Source organism: Euprymna scolopes, chromosome 28, assembly GCF_053919585.1.
Source record: "Euprymna scolopes isolate OS-2025 chromosome 28, ASM5391958v1, whole genome shotgun sequence".
NCBI classification, from domain to species: domain Eukaryota; kingdom Metazoa; phylum Mollusca; class Cephalopoda; order Sepiida; family Sepiolidae; genus Euprymna; species Euprymna scolopes.
Genome location: NC_136509.1, coordinates 28268743 through 28287143, shown reverse-complemented (window position 1 = coordinate 28287143; position 18401 = coordinate 28268743). Strand labels below are relative to the sequence as shown.

The following is an 18401-nucleotide window of genomic DNA, read 5'->3' as shown; positions in this document are numbered from 1 at the left end:
AAGAAATCACAAAAGACAGAAATATTGAAAGTAAAATTCGGTGAAAAATTTAGCTGGGGGGTGGGGTGTAGTGGAAGATCCTAATACCCCCTGAGACTGGATTACTCCGTCTATAAAAGATGCTAGAAAGCACTAAACAGGCGGGGAGTAAGTTAATCTTGATACTACAACATTGAAGATAAGGTCAAGTGCCAATATCTAATTGTTCCATTCTACCGTTGTTCAATAAACTTGTTTTAACTGTGTGTTGAGTCATTATTTTATACTGATCATATTCCCCCATGTATATATCAGAATGTTTTACAAAGAGGAACCCAAGATTGGTTTGGATTTGATTTCGTTGTTCAGTTTTACCATATATTAATCCTTTTCAGGTTATTTAATTCCGAATCCAGTAATTTTAGAAAAAAAATTCATGTTTCAAGTTCTTTATATCTTCAAATATTCATTCATGATGTTTGGTTTGGTTGTTTTGTTTATCAGGCCTTTTCAGGTTATTTAATGCTGAACCCTGTAATTTTGTTAACTACTATAGGGTGCATTTTACTGCTAACTGGCCAGAAAGTTCATGTTCATTTTAAGTTAAATTTATATGAGGAAGTGGGAACTAAATCTTGAATCTTTATTTTTTTATTCTCTCGTTGGGGATATTTTTCAGGCTGTTTAAAAATGAATTCATTCACACAAAAAATAGAATTTGAACATTTTAAGGGTAAACTATACCAGGTGAGATAGTAAGGATTTATCACAATTATGTCCAAAATACGTTAGGTGTCTCCACAAATGTTTACATATTCACGAATCTCATGTTAGAAAAACTGGACAGTATTGGGAACTATAAGATGGGATTAAAAAAAAAAAAAAAGCATTGCTCATAGTTTTTAATTATACTGACAACAAACCGAGTATACAGGGTCCTTCTCCACTAGTGAAAAAATTGCTTTCACCGTGACTAATGTTAGTGCAAATGTAAAAAAAAAAAAAATCTAAGGCTTGGTTATTGAGAAAGTGCAAACAAACGAACGGACGAATGATTTGGGGGCAATTTTACCCCCAATAATGCTCCCTAGGTGGACAACCAGAGTTATCACAGAAAATTTGTTCTAGCAAAAATTTATTTTCACCATGACTAATGTTTGTGCAAATTTTTTTTTTTTTTTTAAATCCAAGGCGTGGTTATTGAGAAAAGTGCAAACAAACAGGAGTGAATTACTAGATCTAATCCCTCCTTTGTTGGGGGACCAATAATAACTCGATAAATGATTGACCATTGTCTTTTTAGTTTGAAACTCAGAAGTTCAATGATAAACTCACTGCCTTTGTTGTACCTATTTAAAATGCCTCCCCACGCAACAGAGTTAGACACCAGGGTCGTTTTTTAACATGGAGAAAAGGTACAAAAATAAAAAATTGTCTCAGTCGTGAAGGACTGCTCCTCCACCGAAAGAGAACAAGAAATGGAAGTGCAGCATCTGAAGAACAGATACTACACTTTGACTTGTTAGAAGGAAAGAAGTTTTATCATAAAATGAAAACGATCAAAGTTTTCCGAAAAATCGATTTGAGAATCCTAAATAGGACGACCCCTGGATTGAATGTGGTATTATGATTATTAAGGATTCTAGCTAGAAAAATAATTAAAATATATTAGGTACAAGGATGACCATAGACCTCCATCTCCTCACACTTTTTAATGGCCTTGTGCCTAATCTGTTTACAGAATTTTTTTATATTATGAATCGTTTTGGAAGTAGATTTTTCAAGGAAATTCTAAAATAACGAATTACAACGTTAAAAATTATTTAGTTTTGGTTGAGAAAAAAACTATGGATAAAATAAACAGGTTTGATTTTATTACACATATTTTTGTTTTTCAACACAAAAAAATAAATATCAATTTTTGCGGTTAAATTGGCTGGTAAACAGCAAAACAAAATGAAAAATACAATAAGGAAAAGTTCAGCTAGAATTCGTCACTGTCAACTTTCTCAACTTCCAGCACGTGTTCTTCCACCACCTCTGCCAACAGGCATTTAATTAGAAAACTGACTCCATTCCATTTGCATACATGTGCAGTGGAAGATAAGATCTCATGATATTCCACGAGACTACACCTTATAAATCCATGACTGCCATCTTTAATATCTCTCTCTCTCTCTCTCTGATCTCATCCAAAAGTAAGTTGTATAACCGCGCGCGCGGGTGCTTCTTTGATTATTACATTCAACTCAACATTCCCCCCCTGGTCTCCAGACCACACATGTGGCATGGTGGACACGGTCGTTTGTTGCACGAAGGAGGATTGGCTGGACTACATCTTCATTGGAGATGTCAGAAGAGGCGTCGGAACCCTTGGCATCAGCGTTAGGGTGTACAGTCATACCATCAGGCTGGACTTCATTGGAGCTCTCAGAAGGGGTGCTGGAACTATCGGCATCAGCGTTGGGGTTTGTAGTTGTACCATTATGGGGAATAGGTTGGATCCACAGGTCATCGTTGGAAGATTCACCATTACTGCTACTTGCCAACTGGTTCGTATTTAGGGTAGGCCAGATATCCTTCACATGGCATAGGGTACCATCGACTAGCACGGTTTGCTCACTGATGATGCCAATGATTCGTCCTCTTTGAAAGCTGTTAGTGCATCGATTATTGGGATGCTTCGCCCAGACAGTGTCCCCTAACTCATATGGCCCTCGGGTTTCCTGCTAATCAGGCAGACGGGCATCAATGTCCTTGATATGCACTCGATAGCAATGGATCGCATTGGTGGGTGCGCTTGTAGTAGTCATGCCATCCTTTGGTGTTGCATTATATCTATAGACCACCTCTGCGATCGTGAATTGTTTTCTTGCTGCGATCCTCTTCACGCATCGATGGCACCACTGTTATGCCATTGCCACTTGGCACATCTATGTCTGAGCTGGATCTCCTACTTGTCTACGAAACGTCTGAACTCCCCTCTGCAGAAGGCCGTGTCGTTGTCTGTGAGGATCTCTTCAGGCGGCCCCTTTCATAAAATATGGACTCCAATTCACGGAGGTCACTGGAGGAATCCTGTCTTATTAACAGACGCCAGAATGTGAACCTTGTCGATCCACAATCAATCAGAGTGAGGAAGTGCTGGCTGTCATAGTGGGTTATGTCCATACTCAGTCGGCTCCAAGTTGTGTCTACTCCCAGCTGACCTTTCTACCATCTGGCCAGGACGGGGGTCGATTGACTGGCATGTTTGGCATTCCTTGACTACCGCTTTCACTGCACTTTTGGACACCAAAATAACATGTCTGTCTCACTCCGGGGTGCCTACTGAGGTGGTGTATCTTCCTGATTTCATCTGCCACCTCAATAGAGGCGGTACCCCGGAATGAGACAGACATGTTATTTTGTGCAGTTGTCCAATCCGTCAGGCGCTTCTTTGATTATTACATTCAACTCTACAATTTTAAAGCGATAAGGTTTTAAAATAAAATGCCCGCATGCCAATTTCTGGAATTGGCTTGAATTGACATTTATGGCGGCATTTACAATTAAAGAAATATAGAAATGTCTGTATAATGTACGTACCAGTCACAAAATGAAGATAAAAAATTCCAAAAATCACGTAATTTCATCAAGTAGTTTTTTTTATTCAGTAAAAATCAAATTTTACTGTTTCGATGAAGGTAAAAAACAGAAAAGAAAAAAAAAAACTCATTCACAAAGCACAAAAAAACATTTTTCTTTTTTTTCCACGAGATAATTTGGGATGCTGAAATAATCGATCTAACAATGAAAACAATTTCAAGTAAAAATAACTTTGTATCTTGCGCGAGCTTTTTCTAGTCTCACACAAAAACACGCGTTTCAAGCCATATTACTTGTCATATACATACGCGCACACAAACATATGCGCGCATGTCTACACACGTACATATATTCACGTTCGCGTACATACACTCACATTCACATGTATACACACACACACACACACACACACACACACACACACACACACGCGCTAACGTACGCACAGATGGACGACGTCACTTCCCCTTTCAAAGGAAATCCACACATGCGCAAAAGACCACTGGAAACAAGTATAAAAGCAAGAGACAAGCTGTTTCCAGCCTTTTTCAGACCAGCCTGCTAGCTGGACGGTCTACGGACCGACAGCATGCCTTTTCGGAATACGCGCGTACCTCACGCCACTTGCTACTATGTGGGGCAAAAAGCTAACAGTACATACACTTTATACGCTTTCTCCATGAACTGGATTGACATTCTCACTCTTTCTCTCTCTAATATATAACTTGTCCCAGAGAACACCACCGTGTAGCTGACTTCTAACATGGCGCACAGTTTAACTGATGTCAACCCTCTATCCTTTTCTTTGTCTACATGATGGACTGCAATTTCTTGTTCCACTACATTACTCACTTCTATTCCCACACGCGAACAAATGATAGTGACCCGAACGTGAGATGAACACACATTTCCTTTTTCTTTCTACACCACCAGTCCCGCAACAAACGATGGTTACACCCGGGCGCAGACATGAACCCGTGTTATATCTAAAACATTCATTCTTTCAACAGTAAATAAACGACACGTTTATCTTATCCAGCAATTGAGTCTTTGTTTCCTTCAATTCCATTCGTTTCATTATTTTCTTTTGTAACGGGATTAGGATTTATATATCCTAGTCCTCTACAATCTACAACAATCCCGGAATGAAACAAATTAAAAGCTAAAAATAAATTAATAATTTAAATAACAAATATGAATACAATAATACTGCAGATGTTTGCTATAAGCGAAAAAGGCAGAAAGGGGCTGTAACTCTTACATGATTTGAGGGGATATTAAAAGGGATCACACACCGATACCAAGGTTACAGTTAGAACGCTAATATGATTTAATTTTTTTTGTTGTTTGTTTGTTTTTCTTCTGGTTTTGGTATTTGTACAGTTTAATCAAGACATTAAAAAATGAAAATATCGAGAGATAAAAAAAAAAAAAAAAAAAAAAAAAAAAAAAAAGGGTTATATTATACGTACTCGTTTGGAACTGGACCTCCGAAAAATGTCACTTAATTTGATTAAGTAGCTTTTTTTTTTTTTTTTTTTTTTTTTTTGTCTTTTACAGCGGAAAAACACGTTTTTATGACAGCACGTTGAAGGCAGACCTCTTGGATTTTAGAAACGCCATGGAGAGATAACTCAGTTTAAAGCGCCGACACTCCCTCTCCATCTTTAATACTAGCTTTTCTTCCTAAAAATCGAACCTTTTGCTCAGTATCATAACAAATTGTTTTTCGCTGTAAAACAAAAACTACTTGATGAAATCAAGTGAATTTTTTTTTTACGGAGAACTTCATTCCATAACGGATACGTACAATTTAAACTTTTTTCGATAATTTCATTTTTTGGTATTATTTTAGAAAAAGCGTGAACTCGAACTAGGAGATAAAAATATATTGTTTTTGTAGATTTTGGTGTGCTAAAAAAGAATTTGAAAACCGTATCCGTCGCAAATTAATAGTTTCGGAGATATTAATATTTTCCCAATGGATTATTTTCTTTATAAAATCAGCTATAATGGCGTAAGTCTGCTGATTAAGCATGCGCACAGACCGAAGAGAAATCATTTATTTATTTATTTTTTTTTTTTTTTTTTAATCAACATTTTATTAGTTTCCGTAAGTAAAAAAGTAAATATCACAACGCATCATTGTATTTGTTCACGTAATTTCGGTTCTTGCGTTCACGCGCGCACAGCGTAAAATGGCTTGTCACATTGCGGAGGAATTTTTAGCGGGCATTTTCAAAACAAATGTGGTTCATTTTTGTTTGTTACGTAGTTTTTAATGCTTTTTAATTGATCTAAAAAATTCAGTTCATGAGCAGTTTACAAAAACCGTTTTTCCGTAAGTAACGTGCCGAAATTTATCGAGCAGAGTAATGATTAACATTTCACAAAAATTCTGTGTTTACATTGGAAGTGGCCGCAAGACCGCCGCTCCCGCCCCTCTCTGCCCCGCCAATGTAAACTGTACGAGCCCTTTCTAGTCTCGCACAAAAACATGCATTCACATCTCAAGCCATTTTCTTGTCATATACATACGCGCGCACATCCACACACGTAGATATATTCACGTTCACGTACATACACTCACATTCACGTGCATACACACATGGCAACGTCACTTCCCCTTTGAAGGAAATCCACACATGCGCAAAAGACCACCGGAAACAACTATAAAAGCAAGCGACCTGAGCTGTTCCCTCCTCTTTTCGACTCAGCTCCCAAGCTGAGCAGTCGACGGACCATCCGCTCCCTTTCGGAGCGCGCGCACCTCACGTCACCTGCTACTATGTGTGGGGCAAGAGTCAACAGACAGTACGTACACCTTGCACGCTTTCTATCTCCATAGCCTGGATTGATTTTCTCTTTCTCTATACAACAATTGACTTTCCTTCTCACCAGTTAACAGCGAGAGACGCACGCCAAACTAAACACGTGGTGTACCCTTTTCTTTCATTCGTTTCTTAACGAAATAAATCCTAGTTCGTTTAATTCAATTCAACACGTTCGTTTCTTTCTCAATTCAATTCATTTTTCCTATTTTGTACGACTGGGGGATATATATAATATATCCATCAGTCCATTACAAAACACAGAATTTTTGTGAAATGTTAATCATTACTCTGCTCGATAAATTTCGGCACGTTACTTACGGAAAAACGGTTAATTAAACTGCAGAAGCACCTGTTAAGCCATACAAGTTCTATATATGATTACCTCCCCAAAAAAAGGAAAACAAAGATGTTTTTTTGTAAACTGGTCGTGAAAACTTACTAGCAGCATTATTTTTACTATAAAATGAGAATTATTTTTATGAAAATATTTCTTGTAAATTGAAATGTCTGTCATGTATACATGCGCCTTGTGAAATGTCACGTGACTATCGCACATGCGTAGCGTAAATGAAGTCAGTGAAGTGGCTTCTGTGCGTGTGCGTAATCAGCCGACTTACGCCATTATAGCTGATTTTATAAAGAAAATAATCCATTGGAAAAATATTAATATCTTCAAAACTATTAATTTGCGACGAATACGGTTTTTAGATTTTTTAGCACATCGAAATCTACAAGAAAATTTTTTTTCTTCTAATTCGAGTTCATGCTTTTTCTAAAATTTTACCCATTTTTTAATATCTTCATTAAACTGTACAAGTACCCTTTTTTTCCCTTAATGTTAAACAATTACTGAAATAAATAAGTATTTTATTTTTAAACTATACAGAACTTTATAAAACAAACTGTTGAAATAACCATTTCATTTTTAAACAAAAAAAAGTAATTTAAATAACTATTTTATTTATAAACAATGCTCCGAAAATCCAGAATCTTTTTAATGTGTCCTCCTCTATTGTATTTTCTTTTTAAAAAATGATTCATCGATTTCCACCTTTAGGTATTGTTTCATCTAACTCACCAAGCATGACGGGAACGAGAGTGTTTGAACATGTTTTCTTTTCCTCACATACACACACCCAGATGTACGCACACATATACACACACCCACATGTACGCACACACATACACACACACATACGCACCGTCACTTCCCTTTAAAGGAAATCCAGACATACGCAGTCAGAACACTGACCCCGGTATAAAAGTCAACAACAACGTTCAACTTTCTTTCTTGCCTTTTGTCTTGGTTCGTCAACCAGACAAGTTCACGTCTACAGCTTGTGGCCTGAAGACACTTCCACATGGACGACTGCTACCATGCACGTGCAGCTTTGCTGAGGTCAACCTCCCTCCTCTCTCTCACATGCTGGACTGCCATTTCTCTTTCCCCTACTTTTTTTTTTTTTTTCTCACGCATAGTCTTCAACGACTGAACTGAACATGTGTTCCACCTAAACCATTTATTTTCAACAGAAAATAAACATATTTATTTTATTCAACAATTGAGTTTGTTTCCTTCCTTCTATTCATTTCATTTTCTTTTGTAGCGAGCTAGGATTATTATATCCTGGTCTGCAACAAACGATGGTGACCCCTTAATTTAAAATGAATGTGTTTGAACGAAACACGTGGTGTAAACTAAACTCTCCCACACAAATCCACGGCACGCACGAAAAATAATTTTTCTCTAAAAAACAAAAAAAAACAAAAAACAAATCGAACTTCAACAGACTGACTCCTACAACAAAACCATGGCATTAAACATTTGGCAACCTGACCAAAACCGAGACAAAGAATTAGCCGAATTAAAGTCTACGGTTGAAAAGCTTTCAAAGCAGCTAGCCGATATACTTCAAACGTGTCGGCATTATCCCAGAAACTACGACACGTGACAGTTACAGATGAAGAAGTTTAAGCAGGAACCAGTCCACGTCACAAGATAGACAAGATGTTTGCTTCTACCACAGGAGATTCGGTGTCGATGCGAGAAAATGCACTACACCCTGTGCGTTCAAAAAACCAGTGCAAGGAAACGAACCTTCCAGCCAGTAACGACGATGACTGTAGCTGGAGCACAAAAAAAAATAAATAAATAAAAAAGGTCGTCTCTTTTATATCCGTGACAAAATCCACATATACAACATTTTAATAGACACCAGAGTGGAAATCAGCGTTATACCGACACCGCATGGCCACCCAACAGGGACCCAATTTTTCAGCCTAAAAACCGCCAACAGTACAAAAATACCCACTTTTGGTGAGAAAACTTTAAACTTAAACCTGGGAATGCGAAGGAATTTTTTCTGGAATTTCACTATAGCCAGCGTGACCACTCCAATTTTGTGGGCAGACTTTTTAGCCCATTTCAACCTGTCTGTCGACATGACTCATCAGACATTGACAGACAACGAAACGAAGATTTTGGCGAGAGGAACTACCTCAAAATTTTTAACCACCGGCATCAGCGCTGCCCTACCCGAAGATTTACATGTCCGCCGGTTACTCCAAAAATTTCCTCAACTTGCCCAGCTGTTTAAAAACACAGACTCCATCAAGCATAGCGCTAAGCACTATATTAAGACCACAGGACTGCCCATCTATTCAACACGCTTGAAACCGGATAAATACAAATTGGCAAAATCCGAGTTTCAAAACCTACTCCACATGGGGATAATACGGCCCTCGGAAAGTACTTGGTCATCACCACTCCACATGGTGCAGAAAGCTGACAACACCACATAGCGCCCGTGCGGAGATTTTAGACGCTTAAACACGAAAACAGTTTCGGATAGATATCCCATCCCCCATATCCATGACTTTGCCAATGGACTCCAAGGCGACAATTTTCTCCAAGCTGGACCTCGTAAAGTTATATTTTCAAATTCCAGTCGCAGAAGAAGACATTCATAAAACTGCACTGACCACACCATTTGGCCTTTACGAGTTCCTAAGAATGCCTTTTGGGTTTAGAAACGCCTGTCAAACTTTCCAACGTTTGATTGACAAAGTTTTCAAAAGTCTGCTGTTCATATTCGCATATGTGGACGACATTTTAATCGCCAGCAGAAACCTCGAAGAACACTGGCTACAACTGGAACAAACTTTCGAAAGGCTGTCACATTTCGGTCTGAAACTAAACACTGATAAGTGTGTTTTTGGCCACCAGGAAGTTCAATTTCTTGGACATTTAATCAACAAGGATGGAATCTCCCATTTGCTTGAAAAAGTAAGTGCCATTTCAAATTTCCCTCTACTGACAACTGTCAGACAAGTACGCTGTTTAGTAGGCATAATTAACTATTACCGATGCTTTTTGCCTAACTATTCCACATTACTCACACCTTTAACGGACTTGTTAAAAAACCCGAACCAAAAACCAACAGTTAGTTTTGGAAGGACCTGCACTACAGGCCTTCGAACAATCGAAAACTGCTTTGGCAAACTTCAAACCTACATATATCCAAGATAGCTATACAACGGAATTTACACTTACGACGAATGTATCAAAAATAGCAGGAGCTGTCATTTACCAAATTTCTGACAACAAAATGACGCCTATTTCATTCTTCTCTTCCAAGTTAAACAAAGTGCAGACTAAATATGGCACTTTCGAGTTACTTGCAATTTACCTTGCAATTAAGCACTTTAAACACCTCTCGAAGACAGAAAATTTTCCATTTATACGGATCATAAACCACTATTTGCTCTAAACACACGTCGACAAATACAGTCCACGAGAAATTTGACATGTTGACTAGATAGCTCAATATTCTATCAACATACGGTATGTAAAAGAACAAGAAAACGTAGCTGACGCTTTATCTTGCACAACAATTGCTTCTTTAAATTCCACTCCACTAAGTATGGAATTAATAGCACAAGAGCAATTAGCCTATACCACGCTCCCAGCTATAATGGACAAAACTTGACTGAAGCTGAAAGAAATGCCGATACCGTTCGGAACAACAAATTTCTATTGCGATGTTTCACAAAAACACCCTCGCCCTTATATTTCACCCAGCCTCAGTTTTCCAGCACTTCCAAAATTTGTCCCACCCAGGAAAACACGTCACCGTGAAATTAATAGGGGAACGTTTTGTTTGGCCAAATATGAATACGGACATCTGTAGTTGGACTAAAACTTGCATTCCTTGCAAAAAAACACACACAAAGTTCACAGGCACACAAAATCACCTTCAGGAACTTTCAGTGTACCAGATGCTAGGTTTACTCATGTTCATATCGACTTGGTTGGACCCTTGCCCACTTTAAAAGGACACACCCACGTCCTTACTATAGTCGATAGATTCAGCAATACCAGTGAAAGACATCAGCCGCAACAATAGCCAGAGCGATTTTACAAGATTGGATAGCGATTTTCGGAGTGCCCTCCATAATCACAACGGACAGGGGCTCACAGTTTCAATCAACTCTTTTCGCTGAATTCAACCATTTGTTGAGAAAAAAGCACATTAAAACTACTGCCTACCACCCTTATGCAAATGGTATGGTGGAATGGTTTCATAGACAATTAAAGGCATCTTTGGCTATGAACGAAAACAAAGCGGACTGGTCAGACAATTTGCCACTCATTCTAGCAATTCGCAACACTGAAGGAAGATTTGCAGAGCACACCTGCAGAATTAGTTTTCGGTTCAGCACTGATTTTATCCGGACAATTCTGTGAAAACAATACAGACATTTCCCCAACGACAATTTTTTGTAATGAATTTAAGACAAAATGTCACGATTAAAATTCACCCCAACCAAAAAGCCAGACACGAACATTTTCGTTCCAAGCGATATTCACACCTGTAAATACGTTTTTATCAGGAACGACGCAGTCAAAAAAAAACACTGTCCAAATTATTCCGGACCTTATCTAGTTCGACAGAAGTGAAAAGTACTTTACCATTTTAAAAAGAGATAAAGACACTATTGCAATAGACAGACTTAAACCTGCATTCATAGATGAACATTTCTCCTAGTCCAATACAAGAACATACACACTCACAAACTGACAAAGAAATTGCAAAAAAAAAACACCACAAACAACAAAAACAGGTCGAAAAGTTCATTGGCCAAAACATTTCAAACAATACATAACTTAAAAAAAAAAAAATATACATAAACGAAATACTTTTCTCTTGTATATATATACATTTTTTTCCTCCTCAGGAGGGGGAGTCTTGTTCGAACGTTTTTTTTCCTCACACACACCCACATGTATGCACGCACACATACACATGCACATACACATGTACATATATTAACGTTCACACAGACGCTAACATACACACATGTACGCACACATGGGCAACGTCACTTCCCTTTAAAGGAAATCCAGACATACGCAGTCAGAACACTGACCCCGGTATAAAAGTCAACAACAACGTTCAACTTTCTTTCTTGCCTTTTGTCTTGGTTCGTCAACCAGACAAGTTCACGTCTACAGCTTGTGGCCTGAAGACACTTCCACGTGGACAACTGCTAACATGCACACGCGGCTTTGCTAAGGTCAACCCTCTCTCTCTTTCCTGCTGGACTGCCATTTCTCTTTCCCCTACTTTATTCTTTTTTTCATGCGCATAGTCATCAACGACTGAACTGAACACGTGTTCCACCTAAACCATTTCTTTTCAACGGAAAATAAACGACATGTTTATTTTATTCAACAACTGAGTTTGTTTCCTTCCTTCTATTCATTTCATTATTTTCTTTTGTAGCGAGCTACGATTATTATATCCTGGTCCGCACCAAGGGTCAAACCTGTGCAATCTCACTCTGGTCGAAAACAGGGATTGACATACCTTGTTCAATAATAAAATCTTGGATCCTCGGATGGATGGGTGGTAGGCACCTCCAAAAGTCACCACAGAATTAACCCCTCTCCCCAACGATGTAACTTTATTGTAAATATTATCAATATAACTTTTGTGCCATTTAAAAAGAAAAAGGGCAAAATAAACTAGTAATAATTTTTAATATTTTCATCGTACGAAAATTATGAAATTGCGGGACGAAAATCGTGTTTACATAATTGGCGCTTAAAAATAACATTCCCATTCCGAATGTGAAAACATACCCGTGTTTAATAAATCTAGCAAAAATCATCTGATGGTCAGATTTGGGACATTTTCGATACTTGTCCATTTTAGAATGAAATTACATATAAAATGCAATTTCCCTAAAATATACCAGGGGAAATTTTTTTTTTTTTTTTAGTGAGTGTCCCCTCCCCATATTTATTTTTTCGAAATTTGAACAAAATATTTAAATCTATCGAAATTTTCTATTTATTATGAAACAAGAGTTCAACTAAGTAAAAAAAATTTTTTTTTATTTTTTATTTTTTTTATTACATTTTCACCCCAAACAAGGCACATTGCCACTTTGGTGTAGGGGGCTACTATCAGGGGAAACATCTACTGGGGTACTATGTAGGGATTAGGGCAGCGAGATGTTGGTTCACGTTGCACTTGAACTTATGCATGTCAGTACAGTTAGGGAAGCAGTGACCTGGAATGGAATTCCAAAGTCTAGCAGTTCTGGGGAAGAAACTACTGGAGTAGAAAGATCTTTTACATCTAGGGATCTCTACAGTGTGGGGGTGGGATTTTGCAGCTTGTCGGGTCTGTCGAGGGTGTTCACGTCGTGGGGGCACAAGTGCTTGCAGTTCTTCAGAGCATTCACCATTATAATACTTGTAGAACAGGCAGAGGGATGCAACGTTTCGACGATGGGACAGAGGCTGAAGTTTAGATGCCAGTTTAGGGCCTATCAGATTTGCGACTCTCTTTTGAACCCTGTCAAGGAGTGAGAGATTAGTAGCCGATGCACCGGCCCAAATATGACAGCAATACTCCATACATGGGCGAATAGTGGCCTTATAGAGGTACAGGATACTTTCGGGTGTTAGAAGTTTTCTAGCACGGTAGAGAGAGCCCACCTTCCTTGCAGCGGCCCTGGCGATGCCCTCGATGTAATTGTTCCAACTCATGTTTCCTGTGAATGTTAGGCCAAGGAGCTTGAGAGACGTACTCTCAGATAAAGAGTCGTTGGCCATTGCTATAGGTGGTAGAGAAGGTTTCTTGTAATTATTGAATGAAACCATTTAAATACACATATTGAACAAAGACTTACCTTGAAGTTACAATTTAAAAAATTGCATAATATATCATTATGGTTTTTTTTTTAAATAACGTTTTTTTCTAATAATCAGTTGAATCTAATAATCAGTTGAATTGCTAAGAAAAAGAAACTTCCTAAAAATTTTAAAAGATTAAAACTCCATTATTTCAAAATGTTCCGTTACATAGATTATTGTGTTGACATTTTTTGTAAATATTAAGTTTTCATATAAACATGGCTCTTGTCGGCTATTTTATCGCTAGATTAAAACCGACTTGAAAATATTACTGCACAAATATTAAGTATTTTGTAGCCCGTTAGCCTATCTGCGCAGGCAAGGTATGTGTGATCTCCAATATAAAAAATATCCATGACGATTTGTTGGAATGGCCACTCTGGGGATCGTGTTAGAATGATAGGTTCCCTTGGTTGACTAGGTGCGATGGTTGAGCATACCATGCAATTCGCTCTAATACTGCGGATTGATGCATCCATCCCTGGCCAGTACACCGATTCGTTGGCACGTGCTTTCATGCCGACTACTCCTTGGTGTGCAGAATGCAGGCAGTGTAGGACCTTTTTTCGTTGTGTTTTGGGGATGACGATCCTTCGATCCAACAATACTAGACCATTGTCAGTGCTAAGGCGGTGCCTCACCTCCCAATACTCACGGATTTCGGGCGCAGTCAGATTACGTGTTTTTGGGAAGCCTTGCTGTATTGTGTCTATTAATTTGTTATATTGTTGATCGCCACGACCTGCTGAACGAATTAGGTCTGGTGATATCATGGCTATATTACTGCTGCCAAGGTCGCTGGAAAGATGGTGGGATCCTTCTACTGCTCCAGAAGATATTTCACTACTGATGCAATTCTCTATCTACATAAAAGTCAAGTACGTCCAAGGATGGAATACTGCTGCCATATCTGGGCAGGAGGTGCTAAAAACAGCCTTGACATTGTGGCTTAGTAGGGGATGCCCTTTTCTCTTCCCTGCAACCTCTCTTCCACAGAAGAGACGTTGCAAGCCTATCTTTGTTTTATCGTTATTTCCATGGCAGGTGCTCGTCTGAACTCCAATCTCTGGTCCCCCTCGCCAATCTTTTATGAAAAACACCCGTCTAGCTGAATCCACTGTCAAAAACTTTCCCCACTCTTTATCTATGCCTAAATCAAAACGTAGATTCCATGAACAAAGCTTCTTTCTTAGAACTGCACGCCTGTGGAACTCTGTTCCGTCTGCCTGCTTCCCTCCTGACTATAACTTGGATGTCTTCAAGTCCAACGTAAACAAATTCCTGATGAACCGCCCCCTTAAGTAGACACCTTACATATCCACACTAACGTACTGTACTTACAATAACCCTTATCCCTGAGTGGCTTCCGGGCCTTGATAAGTGGTGACCACCTTGTAAAAAAAAAAAAAGCCCCCCCCCCCTCATATTTTGTTTGTCTCTTTTTACGAACAAAAGTATGGAAGCCGAACATGAATATTCAGTAAAATCATATTTCGTATACAAATGTTTATAATATTAATCATTAAACTGTAAATCTTAAAACCTAACAAAATTATAACAAAGATTAATTATTAATTGCAGTTTGAATTACTGTACACAGATTCACAAAAGTTGCTAAAAAACAAATATATAACAAATGTTATCAAAGGAAAGATAAGTTACTTTTCTACCTAACTGGATATGTTTTTAGTGTTTTTATTCAAGTAACATGTTTATTCAGCTCGAAAAGCATAGTGTTTACAGATGTATTGGAAAATTCAAAATGGCGCCCAACTCTCTCTTTAACACGATAAGTTTGGGAAAAGGTGTTATAAATAATAAACTAGACAAAATACTGTTAGAAATTCGCTCAATGTTACCGTGACATAAGGTGACATATATTCGGTGGGTTTTTAATAGTATTTTGTCTAGTTTATTATTTATAACACCTTTTACCAAACTTACCGTGTTAAAGAGAGTCGGACGTCATTTTGAATTTTCCAATACATCGGTAAACACTGTATGTTTTTCGAGCTGAATAAACATGTTGCATTGAATAAAAACACAAAAAATATATCCAGTTTAGTAGAAAAGTAACTTATCTTGCCTTTGAAATTATTTATTTGTTTTTTGACAACTTCGAATCTATGTGTCAGTAATACAAACCCGTAAAACTTTTTCAAAATAAATAAAATGTTTGTAAAAGTGACAATAGTTTAGTTACTACGGCAACGTATACGGCAACGTAAATAAATAAAAAATGTTACGTGCGAGAGGGGGGGGACTAAGGGAGCGACCATTATTTTTTTCTGCTGGTCGCCATGGAACTCACCGCCCAAGGAGTAAATAAAAATAATTAAAACAGTAGTGTTCTCGATTGTTTTTTTCTTTAATAACGTTGTCATTTTTTGACATGGGGACGGGAAGAGGTGTGTGTATCTATTCTGTACTTTCACCTAGCAATTTAGTAAAATCGAGTATCGTAAAACTAACTCGAAAATACTATTTAAAAATAGCGAGGATCAATAAGTATACTAGCACCAAACAACATTTGTGTGTTTAGATAAGCTAACTGCACTTACTTATTCGCACTCTTTTCTTTAAATCGTATTTCCAAGTTGAATTAAAGTTTTTTGGGTTTGTATTCTAGGCACCGCCAAAACTGGGGGGGGGGGCAGGTCAGTACTTTTTGACGGACCGTCTTTTTAAAAATCTACCAAAAATCAGGTAATTATCCGATCAATACGAAATTTTCAGAGTGTACTTAAAAACGATATTTATATATATATATATTTTTGCTTACAAAACCCCCCTTGTTTTGAAGTGGGAACAAATATGCTTAAAATAATCATCTTAAACTGAACAAAACATATTGTGTTGTTGTAAGGGACAGAATTATAGATTAAAAAAAAAAAAAAAAAATTGTTTGCATACCTTATTTTGACGTCTGAATATCAGAACTTCGATTGTGTTTAATTATCCCGCTTTTGAGTTTTGAAGTGTGAAATTCGGTGAATATGTTAAGTAAAATAATTAATTTAAGTTAAGCAAAACAAAAAAAAATTTTTTTTTAATATTTATACGAAAAAAGCCATTTTAAAATTTTTGATAAATTAACTTTTTTTTAGCGAGCCGAATAATGCATGACCATTATTAAACAGGGCATGCTTTGAATAATCGATACAAAAAAAAAATATTCGATAAATGTTGCAGTGTTGCACTCTTTGTGTTAAAAATAGCATAATCTTTTTCGATCCCGTTTGAAAACGTTTGCCACGGTGGACCAAACGCGCTGAAATAATTTTTTTTATTCTGCTTTAAATTGCCCCCCCCCCCATTTTGGGGAGCCTGGCCCCCACACACATACACATTAAAAACCAAACTCATAGAAATGGTCACCCATCTGGTACTGCCCAGCCTCAGCTTAATAATACATTGAAATTTTCGTCACTAAGTTTTTTTGGCCTGTTTGTTCTTCCATAGTTTTCTTCTTATAAAACGCTAAAAGTAAACAGAGTCGATCGAAGCGAAATATCTGGTTACCTATATGAATAAGTGGAATTATTTGAAATTCAGGTACTTATATTATAATATTTTTGCATATTCTCTTAGAAAATCATCCTAAATCTTAGACAATAAATAAATTAATTATTTCAAAAACTTTTTTTTAAATATTTAAGTACGTTTTTTGTGCAAGACAAAAAATGTCAATTGTTAACTTTTTGGGAAAATTTAACATTTAAAATTTAATTAAAAATAGTAGAAAAAGTTTTACATTATTCTGTTTTCTATATGATAAAATACAGGGTTTTATCTTTCTGGGAAAAAAAAAGTTACTCAGAAATAATGGATTTTAATAAATGTAATTTAGTTTTAAAAAACAACAACTTGATTTTGCGGCCATTTTTGGCGGTGCCTATAGTGTACACACAGATTCGAAAAAGTTGTCAAAAAACAAATATATAACAAATAAATGTTATCAAAGGCAAGATAAGTTACTTTTCTACCAAACTGGATATATTTTTCGTGTTTTTATTCAATTTAACATGTTTATTTAGCTCGAAAACCATAGTGTTTACCGATGTATTGGAACATTCAAGATGGCGTCTGATTCTCTCTTTAACACGGTAAGTGTGGGAAAAGATGTTATAAATAAAAAACCGGATAAAATCAAGACCGTCTTAAAAGACAAGACCACGATAAAATACGGTTAAAAACTCGCTCAATGTTACCGTGACATAGGTTGACATATATTCGGCGGGTTTTTAATAGTATTTTGTATAGTTTATTATTTATAAGACCTTTTTCCAAACTTACGGTGTTAAAGAGGGTGTGAGACACCATCTTGAATTTTCCAATACATCGGTAAAAACTATGTTTTTCGAGCTGAATAAATATGTTACATTGAATAAAAACAAAAAATATATCCAGTTTGGTAGAAAAGTAACTTATCTTGCCTTTGATAACAATTTGTTTTTTGACAACTTTTTCGTATCGATGTGTACAGTACAAACCCTTGTTTTTATTCAATGTGACATGTTTATTCAGCTCAAAAAACATGCAGTGTTTACCGATTCAAAATGGCGGCCGACTCTCTCTTTAACATGGTAAGTTTGGGAAAAGGTGTTATAAATAATAAAGACAAAATACTATTAAAAAAAAACACAGAATATATGTCAACTTATGTCACGGTAACATATAATGAGCGAATTTCCAACAGTATTTTGTCTAGTTTATTATTTATAACATCTTTTCCTGAACTTATCGTGTTAAAGAGAGAATCGGGCGCCATTTTGAATTTTCCAATACATCTG

At 37.0% G+C, this 18401-nt stretch overlaps 1 protein-coding gene across 1 annotated transcript in view; it reads right to left on the bottom strand.

Moving 5' to 3' along the window:
* LOC145249551 (histone H2B, gonadal-like) overlaps positions 1 to 18401 on the bottom strand; it is a 42671-nt gene that overhangs the window by 23456 nt on the left and 814 nt on the right. The gene's annotated exons all lie outside the window — the stretch shown is intronic.